The 21,061-nt window shown below is 35.9% G+C and overlaps 1 long non-coding RNA gene across 1 annotated transcript in view; it reads right to left on the reverse strand.

Moving 5' to 3' along the window:
* The window catches only part of LOC136030470 (uncharacterized), a 29,078-nt gene extending 16,733 nt beyond the window's left edge, over window positions 1-12,345 (reverse strand). Inside the window, exons 1-2 of the long non-coding RNA XR_010618285.1 lie at window positions 12,318-12,345; window positions 3,615-3,872 (exon numbers count right to left, since the gene is read on the reverse strand). This is a non-coding gene — a long non-coding RNA (uncharacterized LOC136030470). The remainder of the gene's footprint in view (window positions 1-3,614; window positions 3,873-12,317) is intronic.
* Window positions 12,346-21,061: the final 8,716 nt, after the last annotated feature.

A 21,061-nucleotide genomic window follows, 5' to 3' on the forward strand; every position in this document is an offset into this window, starting at 1 on the left:
TATTCTAAAAGAGTATAAAAAAGGTCTCAAGTGGCATGTTCATATAATTTATAACTTGATAATAAAAATATCTCCAAATTTATCACGAAATTCCCTTCCCCCTCTCTGCATAGGTACTATGCTTTCCCTTTTTCATTTTAGAATATTGTTTTCAATCCTGGCTAAATCTCTTATGTTTTCTTTAATCCATAAGATTAATATAATTTGCCTAAAACCTTAGAAAAAAGAAAATCAGACTCAAAACTAAATTGCAGAAAATAAGAGAAAGTGGTATCATCTTAAAGGGTCCATTTAATCTTTGAACAAAACGACGGTTATATTCTAAAGGAGTATAAAAAAGGTTTCAAGTGGCATGTTCATATAATTTATAGCTCGATAATAAAAATATCTCCAAATTTAACCCGAAATTCCCTTCCCCCTCTCTGCATAGGTACTATGCTTTCCCTTTTTCATTTTAGAATATTGTTTTCAATCCTGGGTAAATCTCTTATGTTTTCAGACTTTTGAAAATTCAAAAAAATAGCAAAAGAAAACAAAACTTAAACTCACGGTTCAACTTTCTAAATAACCCTCTTTGCAGCGATAGTCAGAACGGGGTTGCCACTCAGCTGGTTTTTTTGGTGCCACTTTTGGGTGGCAAAATGATGTTACTTTTGTATAAAAAGTGTCATTTTCCAAAAATTTGCCACTTGCAATGCTTTGGATCGCTCGCGCTGGTACCAACAAGCTTTTCGAATTTAAAATCTTTGTCAATCCGCTTGGGATCACCTTTGCACGGTTTTCCTCGTTTTTAAATTTCAAACATGAAAAATTGGCTTTAATTCCATCTATCAACTACAAAAAATTAATATTGATTTTACTTAGGTAGTGCTGATTCTCCGCTTTGTGCAACACTTCCACTCTAGTCAACTTTCAAGCCCCCCCCCCCCACTTAAATCCCTCTAAAGCGCAAATGGTACTTACTGTATAAAACAAGAATTCGTCCCACAGAGTACTTTTTTCTCTTTCTTTTTTCTGAAGTGTCTTTGCTCATAGCGCAAAAAAGAAACGAAAAAAGATAAGAGAAAAAGCCTTCCGTTTTCTTTTTCTCTTGAGAAAAAGGAAAAAAGGGACAGTAATACTCATCTACACTGAGGGCTTTTCATCCAGTTCTCCACAAAATGGAGTCAATGGATTATTGCAGTTCGTCCGGGTACTTGAACCTTTTCTTCTCTGATAATACTGAACAGAGTGCCACGATCATAGATCGCAGCTATTGATGACCCTATGATATATACATCTAATAGTCGATCAGATATTAAATATTTCAAATGATTTATTTGGCAAAACTTTAGGATATCCTTCTACTGAGGTATATGAGAGACAAAACTTAAGGAAATTATGACTTATTACACTCAAAACTTCGTGACCAGGAAGCAACTAAAAGGAGGAAGTGCGTCCAATCCTTTTTTGGTGACAATTAACCTACAGGTTTACAAAGTGGCTGTTATTTATAATTAATGTGATAATGATGAAGCATAAGGGTTATGGTTAATATGAAGGAGCATAAAAAAAGCAATATACCGTTTCCGAATCTGAAAACAGAGAGACGGAAAAATGAAAGAAAAAGAACATCGATGCTTCTGCATTCAAAATTTTCCTTCCGTTTTTTATTTATTTATTTTCTTTTTTTGAAAAAATTTCTTTTTGGTAAAAAAGCGCTTTTTTGAAAAAAATCCTACTTTTGCTAAAAAGTGTCACGTTTCCCGACAAGCGCCACTTAAAAAAAAGAGCCAAAGTGGCACGAAAGTGTCAGCCATGGTAACCCTGGGTTAGAATTACACTAAACGTAAACCTGTTCAAATAAAATTCTTTACCAGGAGTCACAAGAGAATCTTTGATGAAATGGTATAATCTTATAAACATTCTGCTTTTACTAGCATAGGAAGAAAGGTTATTAAATCAATGATCTATTTCTGGTTTTTGATGTGTAGTAAATAATTGAGACAAAAACTTTGGAAAGAAGTAAAAAACTTGTGTCAAATTAACTCAGATTAAGAGTTACTAGGGATGGATTGTCACTTATGATAAATCCCTAGGGGTGGCAGTAGTGAACGAAAGGAAATTTTTGAGGAGCCAACTTTTTTTCGAGAAGGCAGATTTCTTGGGAAATCCTAAAAAATTCGGGAATAGTGGAAGCACTGGTGTTTTCAGATAAAATCTGCCAAAAAATTCTAGTAGGCCATGAAAACTGTCAAGTAGCATTACTACTATGCCACCCCACCTTTTTCGCGGCGGAACACAACTTGTGGTTTGACAGCTTTTCTTTTAACAAAAATTATTTCTATATGTAAAAAATGGTATTTTCAGACAAAATCTTGCAACAAATTTTAGTGGGCCATGAAAACTGCAAAGTAGCATTGCTACTTTGCTACCCACTTTTTGCACGACGGGGTATAAACATTGTTTTTATACGTAAAAATGGTATTTTCAGACAAAATCTGCCAACAAATTTGAAAACTGTCAAGTAGCATTGCTACTTTGCTACCCGACTATTTGCACAGCGGCACAACATACAGTACTTGATCTGGGCAATAAACAGAAACCAAAATCAATGCCCTCATATGTTTTTTGCGTCATACAAACAAAAATATTGATGGAAGATAGCCAAATGTTTTTCGCTACTGTTCTCCTAAGCGTTAAATTTAAACTAATCAAAAATGTGGGCAAAGCTATGATTAAGCTAAGTAATTATGAATATATTTAATCTAAAACCAACAAAATTTTCAGCAGTCAGAATTCTAGAATAAATGGTTATCTGAATAATTTCGGAGGTCTGTCCTTTGTCAGAAAAAAAAACATGTCAAAAACAAGGAAGTTTTCTTTTTTCAACCTCTTTTGTCCCTTCCAAGAGGCTAAAAAACATTAATAATGATAATAAATCAACTCTTACTTAATTACTATAACATTAACTACTGTCAAAGCCTAACTACTTAAAGTGTACTGTAACTACAAATGTCAAACAGTTACAACAGATGGCTCACAAAATAAATATATTGACCTATCCTGGCATTAATCTTGGCAACTACAAATGTCAAAGAGTTATAACATATGGCTCACAAAATAAAATATTGACATATCCTGGCAACTACAAATGCCAAAGAGTTACAAAATATGGCTCACAAAATAGAATATTGACCTATCCTGGCTTTAATCCTGGCAACTAAAAATGTCAAAGAGTTACAACGTATGGTTCACAAAATAGAATGTTGACTTAACCTGGCATTAATCCTGGCAACTACAAATGTCGAAGAGTTACAACATATGGCTCACAAACTAAACATATTGACCTATCCTGGCAACTACAAAAGCAAAAGAGTCACAATATACGGCTCACAAAATAAACATATTGACCTAACTTGGCATTAATGCAAAATGGAGATTTAATATACCTTTTGTCTGACTCTTTCTAGCCATTTCTCTCTTTATTGGGATTAAATTTTGTTCCCCTTCTTCTCTCTCTGTCACTCAGCTAAGTGTTTGACTAGTAAACCTGACATCAACATAAAAATAGAATTTCTTTTCTTTATCCCTTCCCGTACTCTATCCCTTTAAATGAGGTTAAATTTAATTACCAGCATCGTAAACGTCTTCCCAGCACTAGTTGCTCCATATGTGAATACTAATGCATCCTCTCCATGTAAAAATTCGGTCACAGGCTCTAAAACGGCCTTGTCAAATACTTCCTTCTGCTTGGCCGTTTCTGGAAGCACTTCACTGAAGTTGAACCGATTTATTCTTTTATTGCCTAGTGACTGAATCGAAATTTCATTCCCTTGTGTTTGAAGGCACTTTGATTTGATTTCATTGGTTGGCCTGATTCTGATGAATACCTATAAGCATAGCAAAAATACACATCAATTTTTATGCTACCATTTTTCTAAAGATGAACTTGAGGGTTGAATCGGGTTAAAACTGAGGGTAGGAGTGTACAAACTATCCAACATTTGTAAATTAAATCAGTCGAGAGCAGGAAAGAGCGATTAATACCAGGTTTTTATCATTGAACCAGCTTAAAATTGAACAGAGTTACATACAAACCATATAACATACGCAAATAAAACGACTTAGAAGTAGGGAAAAGTCGTTAATAGCATGTCTGATTTTTGAATGAATTTAAACTTGAATGTAGGAATGTACAAACCATCCAAAATTTAAATTAAACGGATCTAGAAGTAGGGGAGGTCTCCCATTACTTATAGCATATTTAATTATTGAATTGGTTTACAAAATGAACACAGCTTTTTAAAATGTACCTGGAATCAAACACCCCCTACTTTCCTGGTGATGAATCCTGCATTGAAAAAGAGCAAATTGCATAATTTACAATCCTTACCATGGGGGCTGTGAGGGATATTGCACCCATGATGATAAATTTGCGAGACCTTTGGACAGTTTTGAACAAAATTGCCTTTTCAAAATTTTGATAAGTGATGAGAGAAGAAAGCATTTAGAAAGAGCGGTGGACTGGTAGCCCTCTGACAGTTCAATATCCCCTGGAATTGTCAGCTTAATACACTTTGCTCTTCCTCACACATTGATGATATGTCTTTCTGAGAATCAGCACGAACACATCGTATTTTATTACGTTTGGCATCCCTCTTCAGAGCTGTGGGGGTTTATGTCATCCCAATAGGGTTTGTTAGTTCAAAATTGAGTATTTTGAACAGCATACCTAATTCTAATTTTGATCAAATATTTTGGATAAGGGGCAACTAAAAAGGGCATGGAAGGGACTTGGCGGCCCTCAAAGCAATTTCCAGCATCCCCCTCAACATGTCCTGAGAGTTTCAAATCAACACCCTCCGTCATTCTTTAAATATTGTAGATCCTCCTTTTTGATAAAGTGGATGCACATACTGCCTTTTGAACTAATATGACATGCCCCTCAACATTGTTCTCAAACTGATAGTCGACAAATTGTTGTGACAGCTGAATCGTGAGTTTGCTGAATTCCATTTTCTTTTGCTAATTTTAAAAACATTTTCTTAATGTTTAATCCACAATTATTGAACACCTGGTAGATTAAAGGAAATACAATCTTCTTTCCAAAAACATTACATCCCCTCCCAAAAAAAACCCTCCTATAGAGACAAAATTTTGCTATGAACTATGTACAAGTTTGAGGAATTGAAGATTAAAACATAGTGACCCCAAAATATGATACATAAAAAATTGTACATTACTACATATAGGGGGGGGGGGTGTAGTGGGCTATCACTTTAAATGATAATACATCAATTTTCTTAATTGAAAGCAGGTGTGTCGAAAAGTTGATTTTTTTCAATTAAGGTGGAGGAAGAAAAAAATAATATCGAATTCCCTGGAAAACCATAGACAACATTTGGTAGACCTAGGGCCGCCCATTGGGACTAGTTCATTGTCTTGGGTATTTTTGGATTTATCATAGGCTACTGGCCTTTGTGGCTGGCTGTGTTCCTCATTTCGCTTTTGTATGTGCTCCCTTTTACTAGATTCCTTGGATCTCATTGAAAGCCACAATGAATCTATGACTCAGTTTTCAAATAAATTGAGTATATCTGAATAATTTCGAAATTTTTGTTGACGGTATTGTAACCTTTATTCATATGCTCAATTTTTTCAACAAGGAAAACTAAGCTGTTTAACATCTTTTCCCGTGTTTGTTTGAACCATATCTCGATTTTCTGTTTATAGAAAGCTTAGACGGTATCATATCAAGGTGGTATCCAGGGAGGGGAGGTGTAGGGAGTATTATGTTTAAGTGATAATACCTTAATTTTTGTTGAAAGCAAAGATACCAAAAATTTAATTATTATTTTGTATTTAAGGCAAAGACAGTATCCTATCAAGGTGGTATCCAGAGCAACGAGATATGATATATGGTAGGGAGTGGTCGTATTTATATGATATTTTTTTTTAATTGAAACCCAGAATGCTAAAAAGTTAATTATTTAATGTAAAGCTGAAACGGAATCATATCAAGGCGGTATCCAGAAAGGGGTCAGGGGGGGGGGCTATCATTTTTAAATGATAATGTCTTTAAATGATAATAACTAGTAGCTATTAGGTGGAGTATCCTATGGAAGCATACTGTCAATGAGTAGAAAAAGTTTCCTTTCAAGTTAGCCCACGCCAAAAATTCTTGTGTATTTATTTATTTATTTTTTTTGTCTCATTTGTAAAACCTCTGTCTTCTATTCTAGCAGCAAACTACCCTAAAATTTGTTACTCTGGGAGCAAGGTAGCCTATGTAAATTAAAGTATAGAGTAATCATGCCTTAACCCAGAAATATGGTCAGCAGTTAGAATGTTTCTCTTCTTTGCGCTTATTCTAGATGGCTCCTTAGTGAGAAATTGGCTGTGCCTGTTATAACACAGAAAATAAGTACGGTACTGCAAGCTCTGCTTTGCATCACCAGGCAAAAAAAAACACAGCAGTGTGTTTCCTTTAAAAAAGAAATACTTGTCGTCTAGCACAACAAACCTGAGGATACATTTCAATACATATCATGCTGGGAATCATGAGGTCAAGTCAATTCTTGCACAAAAACTTCAGGGTCCAGTCAGAGCAGTCAGTTGCTAAATTATTTTCCACTTCAGCAGCCAGAAGAGGAAATATTTCTCTTAGCCACAAGAATAAACACGTGGTTCGTTAGAGACTTTAGTGTTCCAGAGACTGTCTGCTATTTTCCTTCCTTGAAGGACCAGGTTCTGGGACTTTGCAGTCAGTATGACATGGTTGCTGACAGAAAAGACCTCCCTAATTCTCGAAATACTGCCAAGGGTGGTATTGATGACGTTTATGCGTCATTGCATTCTGCTGTTCTTGAGGATATAAAAAACGCCATAGGGGGGCAAGATAATCTGGCAATTAACATTTGGACAGATCAGTACTGAAAGCTTTCATATCAAGGATATAGACTACTGTTTTTGACAGCTGAGTTTGAGATAAAAATTTACACTTTTTTAACTATATGTTTTGGAGCTGACCAGCATACAGCTGAAAACATCAGGGAATAAAACAGGCAGGTAGTAAAGACATTCAAACTTTCTGGCAAGACCATGAGGTGGTTTGAGATAAAGGAGCCAATGTGAAGAAAGCTTGCCAACTTTAAAGGGTTTCTTTAGGGACTGTTTAGGCCATGGCTTACACAACCTACTGATGGCTGATGGATTTCCAAATGTACAGAAGATTGATTATTTGATCACAAGATACTGTCAGATCACAAGTGCACAGAGATATAGAGGACTAGAACAGGCAAGGGAGTATGAACTCAAGAACGAAATATCAAAAGAACAACTCTCTGAATGAAGTGATAGATGTGTGCAACTAAAGCTCTCCTGGATAGTGTTATTGCCAATAAAGCTGGAGTATGCGGAGTTCCAAAAAGAATAGACGAAAGACTGTTGGTCCAAGACGACTAGGAATGGAAGTAGCTAGGTGAACTTGCCACATTTCTAAGCGTTTTCAGCAAAGCTATGGAGGTTATGGAAGGGGAACTGTACCCTATACTTGGAGTAGCTATACTTTGTAGAGCAGAATTTGAAGAGCATTTTGTGTACAATGTGTCAGATTCCACAGCAATCAAGATCCTTAAGTAAAGCTGGAAAGAGAAGCTAAACTTCAGGTTTCCTATTGAAGATTACATAATCAGTGCTGGATTACTTTACTGAAAAATTTCAAGTGACAGGGATCCAAGAGAATTTTTTGGTCAAGCTTACCCAGCTGCATGTCAATAAAGAAAATTCTTTGGTTTTCATGCAACTGCTAGCAAACAGCAGTGCAAAATGTGCACTGGAGGAGACCTCCTGTTTCTGTATAATTCCAACAAAAGAGAAACCAGATGCTGATATGGACATGGAAGCTGCTGAGACAACTACAATTGATTCAAAGTCTAGTTTTACCAATATTGAAGTTTTTTTCTCACTCCTAAGACATTAGCATAAAACACCAATCTGGATTTACCAACTGCTTTCAAATCAAGGCACAGCAATTGAAGGTATCCCATGTGGTTCTGAAGAATTTTCTTTTAAGGGTATTTGTTTTTTGATTATTTTTTTGTGAGAGCCCTTCATAAATGGGAATGTAAGCCAAGGAACATAAAATGTGATTTTACATTCTGATTCAGAGCAATTTATGAAAATGTCAATTTGTTTCCTTTTCAAGCTTTTCAGATAACTCAAATCTCAAATTCCCTTGGTTTGGATTTGCCATATCCAAAACCCCCAACCTAGCCTGCTGCTAAAGTAAGCTGCTTTATTTGAATTTTTCAAAGTTTAACCTCTCAGTCTTAAGAAGTAGCTTACATATTCAAGATTTGTCCTAAACTAGACCCCAGGAATCTATGGTATCAAGTTTTTTATAGAAAACTAAATTACCTTTTTGAAGCTGTTGAAACATTACAGCCCCTTTCTCTAGCCTTAATGTTTTAGCACTAATGCAAATATTTGAACTCAAAATTACCTTTGACACAAGGAACCTACACATTAAGTTTCATTAAAAGATCTTTTCTCCTTTTGAAGTTATCCAAAACCCAGTTTTCAAGACTGATTGGATTCTCAATAAGTCATGAATCCAACATGACAATATGTGATATTTCAACTCAACATAAACAGGGACCCATCAAAAAGTCCTCAGACACTGTAAATTGCTTTATTGTAATATTCCCAATTCCATCAGCCTCCTCTACTGTACAATTCTAAGCAATGATGCCTAAATTCAAGCATGACATTATCTTTGATTCAAGAAATCTGCATTGCAGTATTAATTGCACATAAAATGTTGCAAGAATACTGGCCCAAAGTCAATATGTTACAGAAACTGCTGATATCTGCAACCTTGAAGAACAGTTGAATTATGACATGCTCTTGCTGATGATACTTAGGCTCCTTATTTTTATTTTTCAAGTGATGACTTTCTTTGACATTTTTCCTGGCTGAAGGAACATTGCCAAACAATGAAGGCTGAAAAAGTGGCCAAGGGGGCTATTTAAAAAAGGAGAAGGAAGTTGAGAAGAGCTGGAAACAATCAGGAATCAAATTGCACTATACTTTACCATTTAAAAACATGGGAAGAAACTGGAGATGATAGTGACTGCAACACTTCAGTTTGGGAGAAAATTGTAATAAAATTATGTACATTGCCACACTTGCCAGAAAGTTATTGTCTATTAGTCACATAGTTATATAATTATAGCCATATCCCAAAGTTCTACTAGACTTCCAAAGTTTGCCTGAAGGAGATTTTTTCAACTTGAATTAATATTCAAAGTTTTTACCCAGATAATTGACGAATTTTGTTATATGGTATTTGAAGTTTTGTAGGCAGTAATGCTTGATGAAAAAAAAATACTAATTTAAATAAATATTTATGTTAAAAATAGATAGATAGTCCATACTTGAACTATTATGCAAGGGTTCTGAAATGCCACAACCATTTTGTTTCTACCAGATTTCTACTTCTAATGATAAATAACAAAGAAAACCAGTGTCCAGACAGTGACTTACAAAGTTTTTAACTCATGAATAGGCCTGAGTTTCTTATAAATTAAAGCTGGGATTTGAGAAAGACTGATAAAAACATTAATGTGTATGTTCAACAATGATTGCACCAGCAGCATGCCACAGACATCTCACCAGCAGCAACTGTGTGCCACTGCTGCTATTTTTGGTCCTGCTGCCACCAGTCTTCTCTTATTTACATGGTACTGGGGTCTAATTACAGCCATATAAAACACAAACCCCATTTTTGTGCTAATTAACTGTTTAAGATACAGTCAGGTCAGGATTAGTCCAAATTGACTATTCCCTCTTATTTTATTAAGATACCAGTAGGTCTACAATATTTTACTATTATACTGTCTGGCTGCATCTATTATCTATGACATCTGCTTTGTATTCCTTAATTCGTGTTTTAATGCTTTCTCTACTTTCTTTACATTCCTCTTATTTTATATAATCTATTGCTAAAATAATTCTTGTGCAAGCTCCCCCTCGCTAACATGCAAAAACCCATTAAATACTTCTAAGGTATTTTATCATATGGTATTCTATCAACTTAACCCCTATAAATGACTAGAAAATACATCTTGGATTGTGGTAGCCTATAGATATAAAGGAAATGATCCTTACTTTTTGTCATCACAGAATGTATCTTACAAATAGAAGAAAGACTAAATTCTAATTTTATAATTGTGATTTCAAATGATATTACTCTCTTTTGTTATTAGATCTAGCTTATAAATCTTCTTTCCCAGGGAGAAATGTAGTGCATAGGCTAGCCTAATTGTCTTTTTCTTTTTATAGATATTTTCTTGAGTAGTGTTTATATTAACAGATTACTCAGATAGCTAAGAAATAAACTTATATCTATAGTCAGAATTGCATCTTGAATCTAAATTTAACATTATTTGTGTTAGAAATGAACTTTTATCTCATCCCTGTATATACCAATTAAATAAAAAAAAACAATTTTTTTTCTGAAAGTAAGGAGCAACATTAAAACTTAAAACTAGCAGATATTACTCCGTGTATGAAAGGGGCTGTTCCTCCCTCAACTTCCCACTCTTCACACTAAAATTTTACTCTTTCTCTCAATTCTACTTTATTAAACAGTAAGTAACTTTAACATAAAGAGCAGGATGTTGAGGGAGGAACAGCCCCTTTCATACACAGAGTAATTTCTGTTTGTTTTGAGTTTTAATGTTGCTCCTTACTTTCAGTTTAAAAAAAACTTGTTTTTTTTTTATTTAATTTCTGAACATTTTTGAATTAATGCATGTTTTTATTTTGGCCCTCTGCAGATGAACAATTAAAACAAAATTTGCATATTAATTTTTTTTGCTAAATGGCTTTCTCCTTGTTTTGATGAGATGATTTTGAGAAAAGGGGTGGGAGAGGAGGCCTAGTTGCACTCGAATTTTTTGGTTACTTAAAAAGGCAACTATAATTTTTTATTTTTAATGAACATTTTATTAGTAAAAAATATACATAAATTACAAATTAACTTACATAACAAACTTCTATATTTGTATATTTTTATTATGTATATGAGGGGGTTTGCCCCCTCATTAATACCTCACTTTTTACACTAAAGCTTTAATTTTGTCCCAATTCTTTAAGATTGACCCCTGAATCACAAAGGCTGTAGAACAAATAGTTGAAACTACTAAAAAATACTTTAGCATAAAGAGCAAGCTATTTAGGAAGAGATGGATTCCCCATATGCATAGTAATCTCTGTTCATTTTAAGTTTTAATGCTGGTCCTTATGTTAAGCTGAAAAAACTTTTTCATATTTATTTTTCCATTGTTTTTTGTACAATAATGCTAGAAAATCCTGCACCCACTTCATGGAATTTCTCTTCTCCCATGACAAATTCCTCCAAGGGAAATCCTCCCATGTAGCCCTCTCCCCTCAACCCCCCCCCCAAACCAATAAATCATCCTGAAAAGGTCTGTACACTTCCAAATAATCATTACTGTATATAAATGCTGGTCAAAGTTTGTAACTTGCAGCTCCTCCCCTGGGGACTGTGGGGGAGTAAGTCAGCCCCAAAGACATAGTTATTATGCTTTTTGACTATGCTGAACAAGATGGCTATCTCAAAATTATGATCTGTTGACTTTGGGGAAAAATGAGCATGGAAGGGGGCCTAGGTGCCCTCTAATTTTTTCGATCACTTAAAAAGGCCACTAGAACTTTTAATTTTTGTTAGAATGAGCCCTCCCTCAAGAATTCTAGGACCACTTGGTCAGAAGAATCACCCCTGGAGAAAAAAAACAAACAAATAAACATGTACCCATGATTGGTCTTCTGGCAAAAAATACTAAGTTTGATATTTTTGTAGATAAGAGCTTGAAACTTCTACAGAAGGGTTCTCTGATATGCAGAATGCAATCGAGTGATTTTGTTTAGATTGTATGACTTTTAGTGGGTGTTTCCCCCTATTTTCCAAAACAATGCAAATTTTCTCAGGCTCATAACTCTTAATGAGTAAGAATAAATTTGATAAAAACTTGTATATTTAAAATTTTGGTAAAATTCTAGCTAATTGACTTCTTGCTATGTCAGAAAGGGTAAATTCTCAGAAAATGAAACTTTCCTTCCCTGCATTGGTGTCATGTAATCTGTATTCACTTTAACCAATTTCGACAGTGGCATAATTTTGTACAAATCCAAGGGGGGGGAGAGGACTTTGCAAAGTCAGAGTCAATTCTCCCAAATCAAGTGACAATGACAGTGAAAAAAGAGCCATATAGCATCATAAAGGCAAATATATACTAAATAAAACACACCTGTTTCTCTGAATGCTTGAATTATGCAGGCTTATCTTAGTTTTGACAAGATTTCTGAAAAAAACAATTTTCATCTGGGGGTGGGGGGAACTGAGGGCTGGAAAGGGCAATCACCTCCCCCCTCCCCCATTGCAAACTACGCCCCTGAATTTCAAGAGGCTCAAAACTGAGAAAAGTTATGCTTGAAATACCTCCACAACAATGAACTAAGTTTGGTAGCTGTAAACTATTCAAAGAGCCAAACATTAAACATTAGTTTAATCATTGTAAAAGCAATGGAAGCATGTCTCTAGTATGTTTGTAATTTGAGCGTTTCCCTTTACTAAACCCAATATTATAATATAATATGTAATGTTTACTATATAGTATTATTGTGTGATACTATATTATATAATGGTATTATATTATACTATATAATACTATCCAAATATTTTTTGCAGTTAAAAACTTGGTCTTTATTTTATTTTATTGTTGAGTCACCCTTTTTTATGCAGTGAAATTTATCATAGGGATGTGGCCTCTTATTTGGGCTAAAAAAAATTCTGCAATATATGGAACTTTCATATTGCCTGCTTAGGCTAAATATATTCCTGCAAATAAAGGAAAGTGTTTTGTGTCTATCTTTTGTGATGTTTTGTCTTTCCTGTGTCCAATATTTTTTGTATTCAAATCCTATTTGGCTTTTTTTGGGGGGTTCTGGTTTACTGTTGTGTCAAGACTGTTCCCTTTCTGTGAGACTTCTGATCTTTCTATAGATGATATTAAATTTGCTCATTAATTTGGGATCAGAAAAATGGCAAATCAATTAATTTTGAATTAATTGCTTTGGTATCCAGCTTGTTTAATGTGAATATATATATATATATATTTAGCTGGCTAAACAGGCAAAACATATTTCGTTTTTTAATTGTCTTGTGGCTAAACTGGCATCTTGACATTAAACTTGGTTTTTAATTGAGTTCTATTTAGTTCAAAAATTTATGCTACTTCATTAAATTTATTTCAACTAATTTAAATCATTTATTATTGATTAGATTAATTTTATTTAAGTTACTTAATATAACTTTATTGGATTTAAAACTTCGTTTAAGCATGTGAAGGATTTTGTTGGACCTTGTATGTAAATTTTAGATTTTGAAAGTTTTTTGGTGGGATTTTGGGTGTTTATAGGTCAATAAGAAATTTTTAGGCTGGTAAAATTCTTTCCAATCTAGCTATTGTACAAGGAGCTTTTAATTCAAAATTCTTACTTAACCTTTTTATCTATTGCAAGAAGCTCCACCTAATGGTGGAGCTTCATTCTGTTTGTTTATAGTCAGAGCACCAGATTCTGTATTTTGCTTAGTACAATTTGTGTCATATTCTTCACTATAATCCATTAGCAAATCAGTATTTGCGTCAGAATCACATGTTGAATCAACCTGAAGTAACTGTTTTTTTATGGCACTTGGTATTAACCAAGTGACATATAGCAGTCACCAATTCTGTTGGTCTGTCTGTCGGTCCTGGTTTTGCTACTTTAGGCACTTCCAGGTAAGCTAGGACAATGAAATTTGGCAAGCGTATCAGGGACTGGACCAGATTAAATTAGAAATTGTCGTTTTCCCGATTTGACCATCTGGGGGGGAGTGGGGGCCCGGTTAATTTGCAACAAAATAGAAAAAATGAAGTATTTTTAACTTATCAGCAGGTGATTGGATCTTAATGAAATTTGATGTTTGGAATGATATTGTGTCTCAGAGCTCTTATTTTAAATCCTGACCGGATCTGATGACATTCGGGGGAGTTGGAGGGGGAAAACCTAATGTCCCGGTTTTGCTACTTTAGGCACTTCCAGGTAAGCTAGGATGATGAAATTTGGCATGCGTATCAGGGACCGGACCAGATTAAATTAGAAATAGTCGTTTTCCCGATTTGACCATCTGGGGGGGGGGAGTAGGGGCCGGTTAATTCAGAACAAATAGAAAAAATGAAGTATTTTTAACTTATGAGTGGGTGATTGGATCTTAATGAAATTTGATGTTTGGAATGATATTGTGTCTCAGAGCTCTTATTTTAAATCCCGACTGGGTCTGATGACATTGGGGGGAGTTGGAGGGGGGAAACCTAAAATCTTGGAAAACACTTAGAGTAGAGGGATCGGGATGAAACTTGATGGGAAAAATAAGCGCAAGTCCCAGATACATGATTGACATAATCGGAACTGGTTTGCTCTCTTTAGGGTAGTTGGGGGGGGGGTAATTTTTTAAAATTAGAAAAATGAGGTATTTTCAACTTACAAATGGGTGATCGGATCTCAATGAAATTTGATGTTTAGAAGGATATTGTGTCTTTGAGCTCTTATTTTAAATCCTGACCAGATCTGGTGATGGGGGCGGGGAGTTGGGAGGGGGAAACCTAAAACTTGGAAAACACTTAGAGTGGAGGGATCGGGATGAAACATGGTGGGAAAAATAAACACAAGTCCTAGATAGATGACTGACATAAATGGAACGGATCCGCTCTCTTTTGGGTAGTTGGGGGGGGGGGGGTATTTCTGAAAAAATAAAAAAAAATGAGGTATTTTTAACTTACAAACAGGTGATCGGATCTCAATGAAATTTCATATTTAGAAGGATATTGTGGCTCAGAGCTCTTATTTTAAACCTGACCGGATCTGGTGACATTGGGGGGGGAGTTTGGAGGGAGAAACCTAAAAATTGGAAAACACTTGGAGTGGAGGGATTGGAATGAAGCTTGGTGGAAAAAAAAAACACAAGTCCTAGATACATGATTGACATAACCAGAACGGATCTGCTCTCTTTGGGGTAGTTGGGGGGGGGGTTAATTCTGAAAAATTAGAAAAAATGAGGTATTTTTAACTTATGAACGGGTGATTGGATCTCCATGAAATTTGATTTTTAGAAGGATATCGTGTCTCAAAGCTCTTATTTTAAATCCTGACTGGATCTGGTGACATTGGGAGAAGTTTGGGGTGCAGAGACCTAAAATGATGGGAAACACTTAAACTGGAGGGAATGGGACAAAACTTGGTGGGAAAAATAAGCAGAAGTCTTGCATACGTGATTTATATAATTGGAAAGGATCTGCTCAATTGCGGGGGGGGGGGGGGAATTCTGAAAAATAAGAAAAATGACGTATTTTTAACTTACGAAGGAGTGATCGGATCTTCATGAAACTTCATATTTAGAAGGACCTCGTAACTCCAATATCTTGTTTTAAATCTCAACCAGATCAAGCGTAATTGGGGGGGCAGTTGGGGGGACCGGAAATCTTAGAAAATACTTAAAGCAGTGAGATCAGGATGAAACTGGATGGGAAGAATAGAAACCTGTCTAAGATATGTGACTGACATAACTGGACTGGATCTGCTCTCTTTGGTGGAATTGGGGGGAGGGGGTAATTTTGAAAATTGAGGTATTTGTAACTTACAAAAGGGTGACCAGATCTTAATTAAATTTGATATTTAGAAGGATCTTGTGCTTTAAAGTTCTAATTTCAAATTCCAACCAGATCCTGTGACATTCGGAGGGAGTTGGAGGGGGGAACCAGAATTCTTGGAAAACAGGAAAATTGGAGTATTTATATCTTACAAATAGATGGTTGGATTGTAATGAAATTTGATTTTTAGAAGGAATTCATTTCTCAGAGCTCTTATTTCAAATCCCAACCAGATCTTTTGACATTGCAGGGATTTGGAGGGGGAAATCTTGGAAAAACACTTGGAGTGTAGGAATTGGGATGAAGCTTGGTGGATAGAATAAACAAATGTCCTTGATACGTGATTGACAGAATCGTACTGGATTTGCTCTCTTTGGGGGAGTTGGGGGGAGGGGTTCAGTGATTTGGCGAGTTCGGTGCTTCTGGATGTGCTAGGGTGATGAAAATTAGTAGGCGTGTCAGGGAGCTGCAGAATTTGACTTGATAAAGTCGTTTTCCCAGATTCAACCATCTGGGGGGCAAAAGGGAGAGGAAAAATTAGAAAAAACTAGGTATTTATAACTTACGAGCGGGTGATCGGATCTTAATGAATTTTGATATTTAGAAGGACTTTGTGACTCAGAGCTTTTATTTTAAATCTTGACCGGCATTAAGCCTCTTATTTTCCTTTTTAAATCAATCTATTGATTCATAGAATTTTGTTGGAGCTCATACAATATGATCTCTTGGCTCTTCTCGCCTCGTCACAAGTGCCATATGAGCTCTTAGCTCTTGTTTATCTTGGGCCTACCTGACTCACTTTTCTTTTTCATCTTCTGCTTATCAATTTCTTCTGCTTACATTATTAATCAACTTCCCGCTAGGTAGCAGGCACTAAACAAAATTTCTATTATCGGGTACACTCGCTAAAGAAGTTGCAGACCCCCCAAATACAATAATTTAAACTTTTTTTCTTAGCTCAAAGTATTCGGAATTAAACGGGCTTTCTTTTTTAATATAAAAAAAACTTTATCTTGAAAAATTTCGAGTTTTTAGTTTTTCTGTTAGAAATTCGTTGACAAAAATCTCTTTTTTTTTAAACTGCAGTAAAAAGTGTAGGCTACTATTTTCTGTATTTTTTGTTACAAACAAAAATCCTATTAGTGTAGCCCCAAGTCTCTTCTTTCTATTGATGTAAGAGTACGCTGGATTTGACCAATCTTATCTGTAAAAAAATTAGAATCGTCGAACCTATTGTAGGCCAAATTTGGTGTTTTTGGCCTATATTTCAGAAACGCCCCAACGGCGAATATACCCCCTACGATATTCGTTTTCAGCATGGTCGACCACCCTAGGATCCACCCTTAACATTTTTGTACCTTCGGGCATGGGGGGTGCACGATACAAAATCTGGCGCCCTGACTATCATAAATTGCCCGGTTTATCTCGTGTTTCAGCCTTTAATTTTCAATTTTCCCTCTTTTTTTGTAGATGTTCTTAGAATTGGCAAGAGGAATGTATCCTCTCTGGAGTTTGATGAAAGTTGTGATGCTTTGGGGCAGAGTGAATCCAAATATCAGTATCGCCCACTTCAAATTCTTCAAATAGAAACTGAAACGGAAGTAAAGGCTAAGATGACGAAGAAAAATAAGAAAATGCATAGTAAAGCCAAAAATGAAATGCAGAAAACTTAATCGAAGAGCTTTTTCACTAAAAAAATCCCGAATTTTGTGATTTAAGAAATAAATTTGGTTGTAATAAAACTGAGCTTGTCTGACCCATGCTGGCTGTAATAAAACTAAACTTGTCTGAGAGGGCGAGGGTTCGAATCCTAGTGTACCCAATTGTTTAGTTTGGGACAGGGGTCAGTGGCGTGACTCTGTAAGCTCAGCCAGAGTCGACTCAGCTCTAAATGGATACCTGCAGAAATCTGGGGAAGGTAAACAGGAAGGGTGTGCAAAAACACTGGATGGTTGGCTCCCAATCCCCCATTGCACTTCCTGGCTGATGGTTCATGGAACGGAGATCAGCACCGGCGGTAGGGACTGTAAAGTCTACCGCCGTAATTTTACCTTTTTTGAAATTAAACTGTAACAAAGGCTGTGTTTAAAATTTGTAGGTTTCTGTAAGATTGATTTATACAACGTAATTTGGGCTAGGTTTTGAGAGTTGTGAGCCGATTTAGCCAAAATTAGTTTTAATTTTTTGTGCGCAGAGGTCGAAATGGTCGTGAAACGTCATTTCCATATGTCAAAGGCTTATTCTTTTTAATTGCTATAATACAACTTTTAGGAATAGATCCAGAATCTAAACTAAATTCGGGGAAATCTTTTGAAGTATTCAACTTTATCGTTTCCACTCCAAAAGGCACTGACTTTCTATAATGAAATTAGTAAAATTAAAAGTAGAAAAGTTCTAAAAGTGAAACTGTCAGTCACAAATAAAGTAAAAGTTCTGTGGTGGCGCAGTGGGTTTGACCTTAGCTTGGTAATACGGGACCCAGAGATCGAATCATGCTGCAGTAATGCACTGCAGGGCCGACGCAGGGATCTTAGTCGTCAAGAAGCGTCGTTAATCTGATACAATACAAATAAAGTAAAACAATGGTTTAATTCTCTGAATTGCTTCCCCACCCATCATACTATTTATCCTATTTACTCCATTTATACTATTTAGCCTCCAATGACAACTCACTTTTTCTGAACTTGAGAAATATTTTCCGGAGAGAGAAATTCGGTTGAAATGAAGAAGCGATTCATTAATGAATTTTTATCTTTCGATTGCTTTGAATGCCCAGAAATAGTGTTGCTTTTTCACTTTGTTTCCTTCTCAGACTGAGAAACCCGTATGGTTATAGGATTCGGCATAATTGAGGCTTTTGATACCCTTGCTGAAAACCCAAAAATTTTGGATTTTATGTGGCCTTTTTCGCAATACAGCTCATTTTTTATCATGGTTGTGGCGTCAGGCACAACCTTAGCACAACTCTTACCCGTAGTGATTAAAATGTTAAAACACGTTGCGAAAAAGAAACTGTCAGGTAAGAAAGATATTCTATTTGAAGCAGATTCAGGAATGGTAACTCTTACTTCGGCTTAACTTATACTACTACTACTACTACTAATAACTCACTGCAGCACCAAGCCGCCTGAGGCCAACACAGCTACGCACGCTCCTCCTCCAACCTAATCTATTTAAAGCCTCCCTCTTTACACCATCCCAGGAAGTTCCCATTTCCTTTAAATCCTTATTTATGAGATCCTCCCAACCCAGACAAGGACGACCTGCTTTCCGTGTAGCCCCAGACGGTTGGCCAAAAAGGACAATCTTCGGTAATCTGTCATCCTTCATCCGTAGAACGTGGCCTAGCCATCTCAACCTTTCTTTCATTATAGCCCCAGAAAGCGGGATTGAACCACACTTTTCGTACAACCTACTGTTTGAAATACGGTCAGTCAGCCGGGTACCCAGAACAATCCGTAGGCAATTTCTCTGGAAAACATCTAGTAAATTTTCATCTGCTTTTCGGAGTGTCCATGCTTCAGAGCCATATTTGACCACTGTCATCACTGTAGCTTCCAATATTCTAATCTTGGTTTGTAGGCTTATCTTTCTATTCTTCCAAACTTTTTTTAACTGTGAAAAAACACCCTGAGCTTTAGCTATTCTACTTTTAACATCTTCACTGCTCCCACCATCTTTACTAATAATACTACCAAGGTAACTGAAGCTCCCAACCTGATCAATCTTTTCGTTACCTAAGGTCACCTGTTCATCTTCACTTATTCCTAACCTTAGTGACTTAGTCTTCTTAACATTAATTTTCAAGCCTATTTTAGCACCCTGAACTCGTAAAACCTCTAAAAATTCATTCATTTTGCTCACACTTTCATCTAATATGCTTAAATCATCAGCATAATCTAAGTCCAGGAGCGTTCTTCCTCCCCATTTGATTCCATGGTCTCCAATTGCCTTTCCTGTGCTCCTTAAGACGAAGTCCATCAAAATGATCCATATAAAGGGGGATAGAACACAACCCTGCTTAACTCCTGATTTAATACAAAACCAGTTGCTAACCTCGTTTCCTACCTTAACCGCAGCAGTATTATTCTCGTACATAGCGCAAATCACTTTAATGTATTTTTCTGGTATACCATATAACGATAAGACCTTTGTTAACGCTGTTCTATCAACAGAATCGAAAGCTTGCTCATAATCGATAAAACTAAGGACCAAAGGTGTTTGACAACGAAGGGACTTCTCAATTATTAACCTAAGAGTGAAAACATGGTCGACACATCCTCTACCTTTTCTAAAACCGCATTGTTCTTCCCTTAAAACTTTGTCTACAGCATGTCTCAGTCTAAAAAGTATCATATTACTCAGTAATTTGCTACCTACAGAGACCAGACTAATGCCTCGATAATTCCGACATTCACTCTTGTCACCTTTCTTATACAGTGGTTTAATTAAGGTTTTCCTAAAATCATTGGGTACTTCCCCTTTTTCAAAAATCATGTTCATAATCTTCAGTAGCTTATTCCTAACCTCAGAGCCACCATATTTAAGGAACTCATTAATCATACTATCAGCACCTGGGGCCTTATTATTTTTTAATCCTTCTAGTACTGTCGCTAATTCTTCCTCACTAAACAAATCTTCCTTCACATCCAAGGTATCACAAACTTTTTCATTTTCATCTATATCTTTTCCTGCAACTGTATCTCGGTTTAGCACATTCTCAAAATGTTCCACCCATCTTTCTTTAACTTTTTCCTTATCACTAATTGTGACCCCATTCCTATCTTTAACTGGGACTAGTCCGGATCGGCTACTCCCTTTCAATTTATTAACATGCCAGTATAATATTTTACTATTATGCCGTCTAGCCGCATCTTCCAGATCCTCAGCAATTTTATCCATCGCTTCCATTTCACATCTCCTTAGTTCATATTTTAATGCTTTCTCCACTTTCTTTACATTCCTTTTGTTTTCATACGACCTATCGCTCAGATAATTCTTATACAAACCCCTTCTACTCTCTATTAAACCTAAAGCTTTTTCACTAATATTCCTAGTTGCTGTCTTAGCACTCTTCCCTAGGACACCATCAGCAACTTCACAAATTGTTTTTCTGAAATTATTCCATCCATCTTCCACATTGTCAAATTTTAAACCCTCAAGTTTAGTACTCAACTGTTCCTGGAATTTTTTTCTCAAATTTTCATCCTGAAGTCTACCAACATCATAACTTCCCGGGAGGGAGTTACTCTTCCGAAATTTCAGCTTTAAATTAACCTTAGACACTACTAGATGGTGATCTT

This window comes from Artemia franciscana, chromosome 8 (genome assembly GCF_032884065.1).
Source record: "Artemia franciscana chromosome 8, ASM3288406v1, whole genome shotgun sequence".
Taxonomy (NCBI): Eukaryota; Metazoa; Arthropoda; class Branchiopoda; order Anostraca; family Artemiidae; genus Artemia; species Artemia franciscana.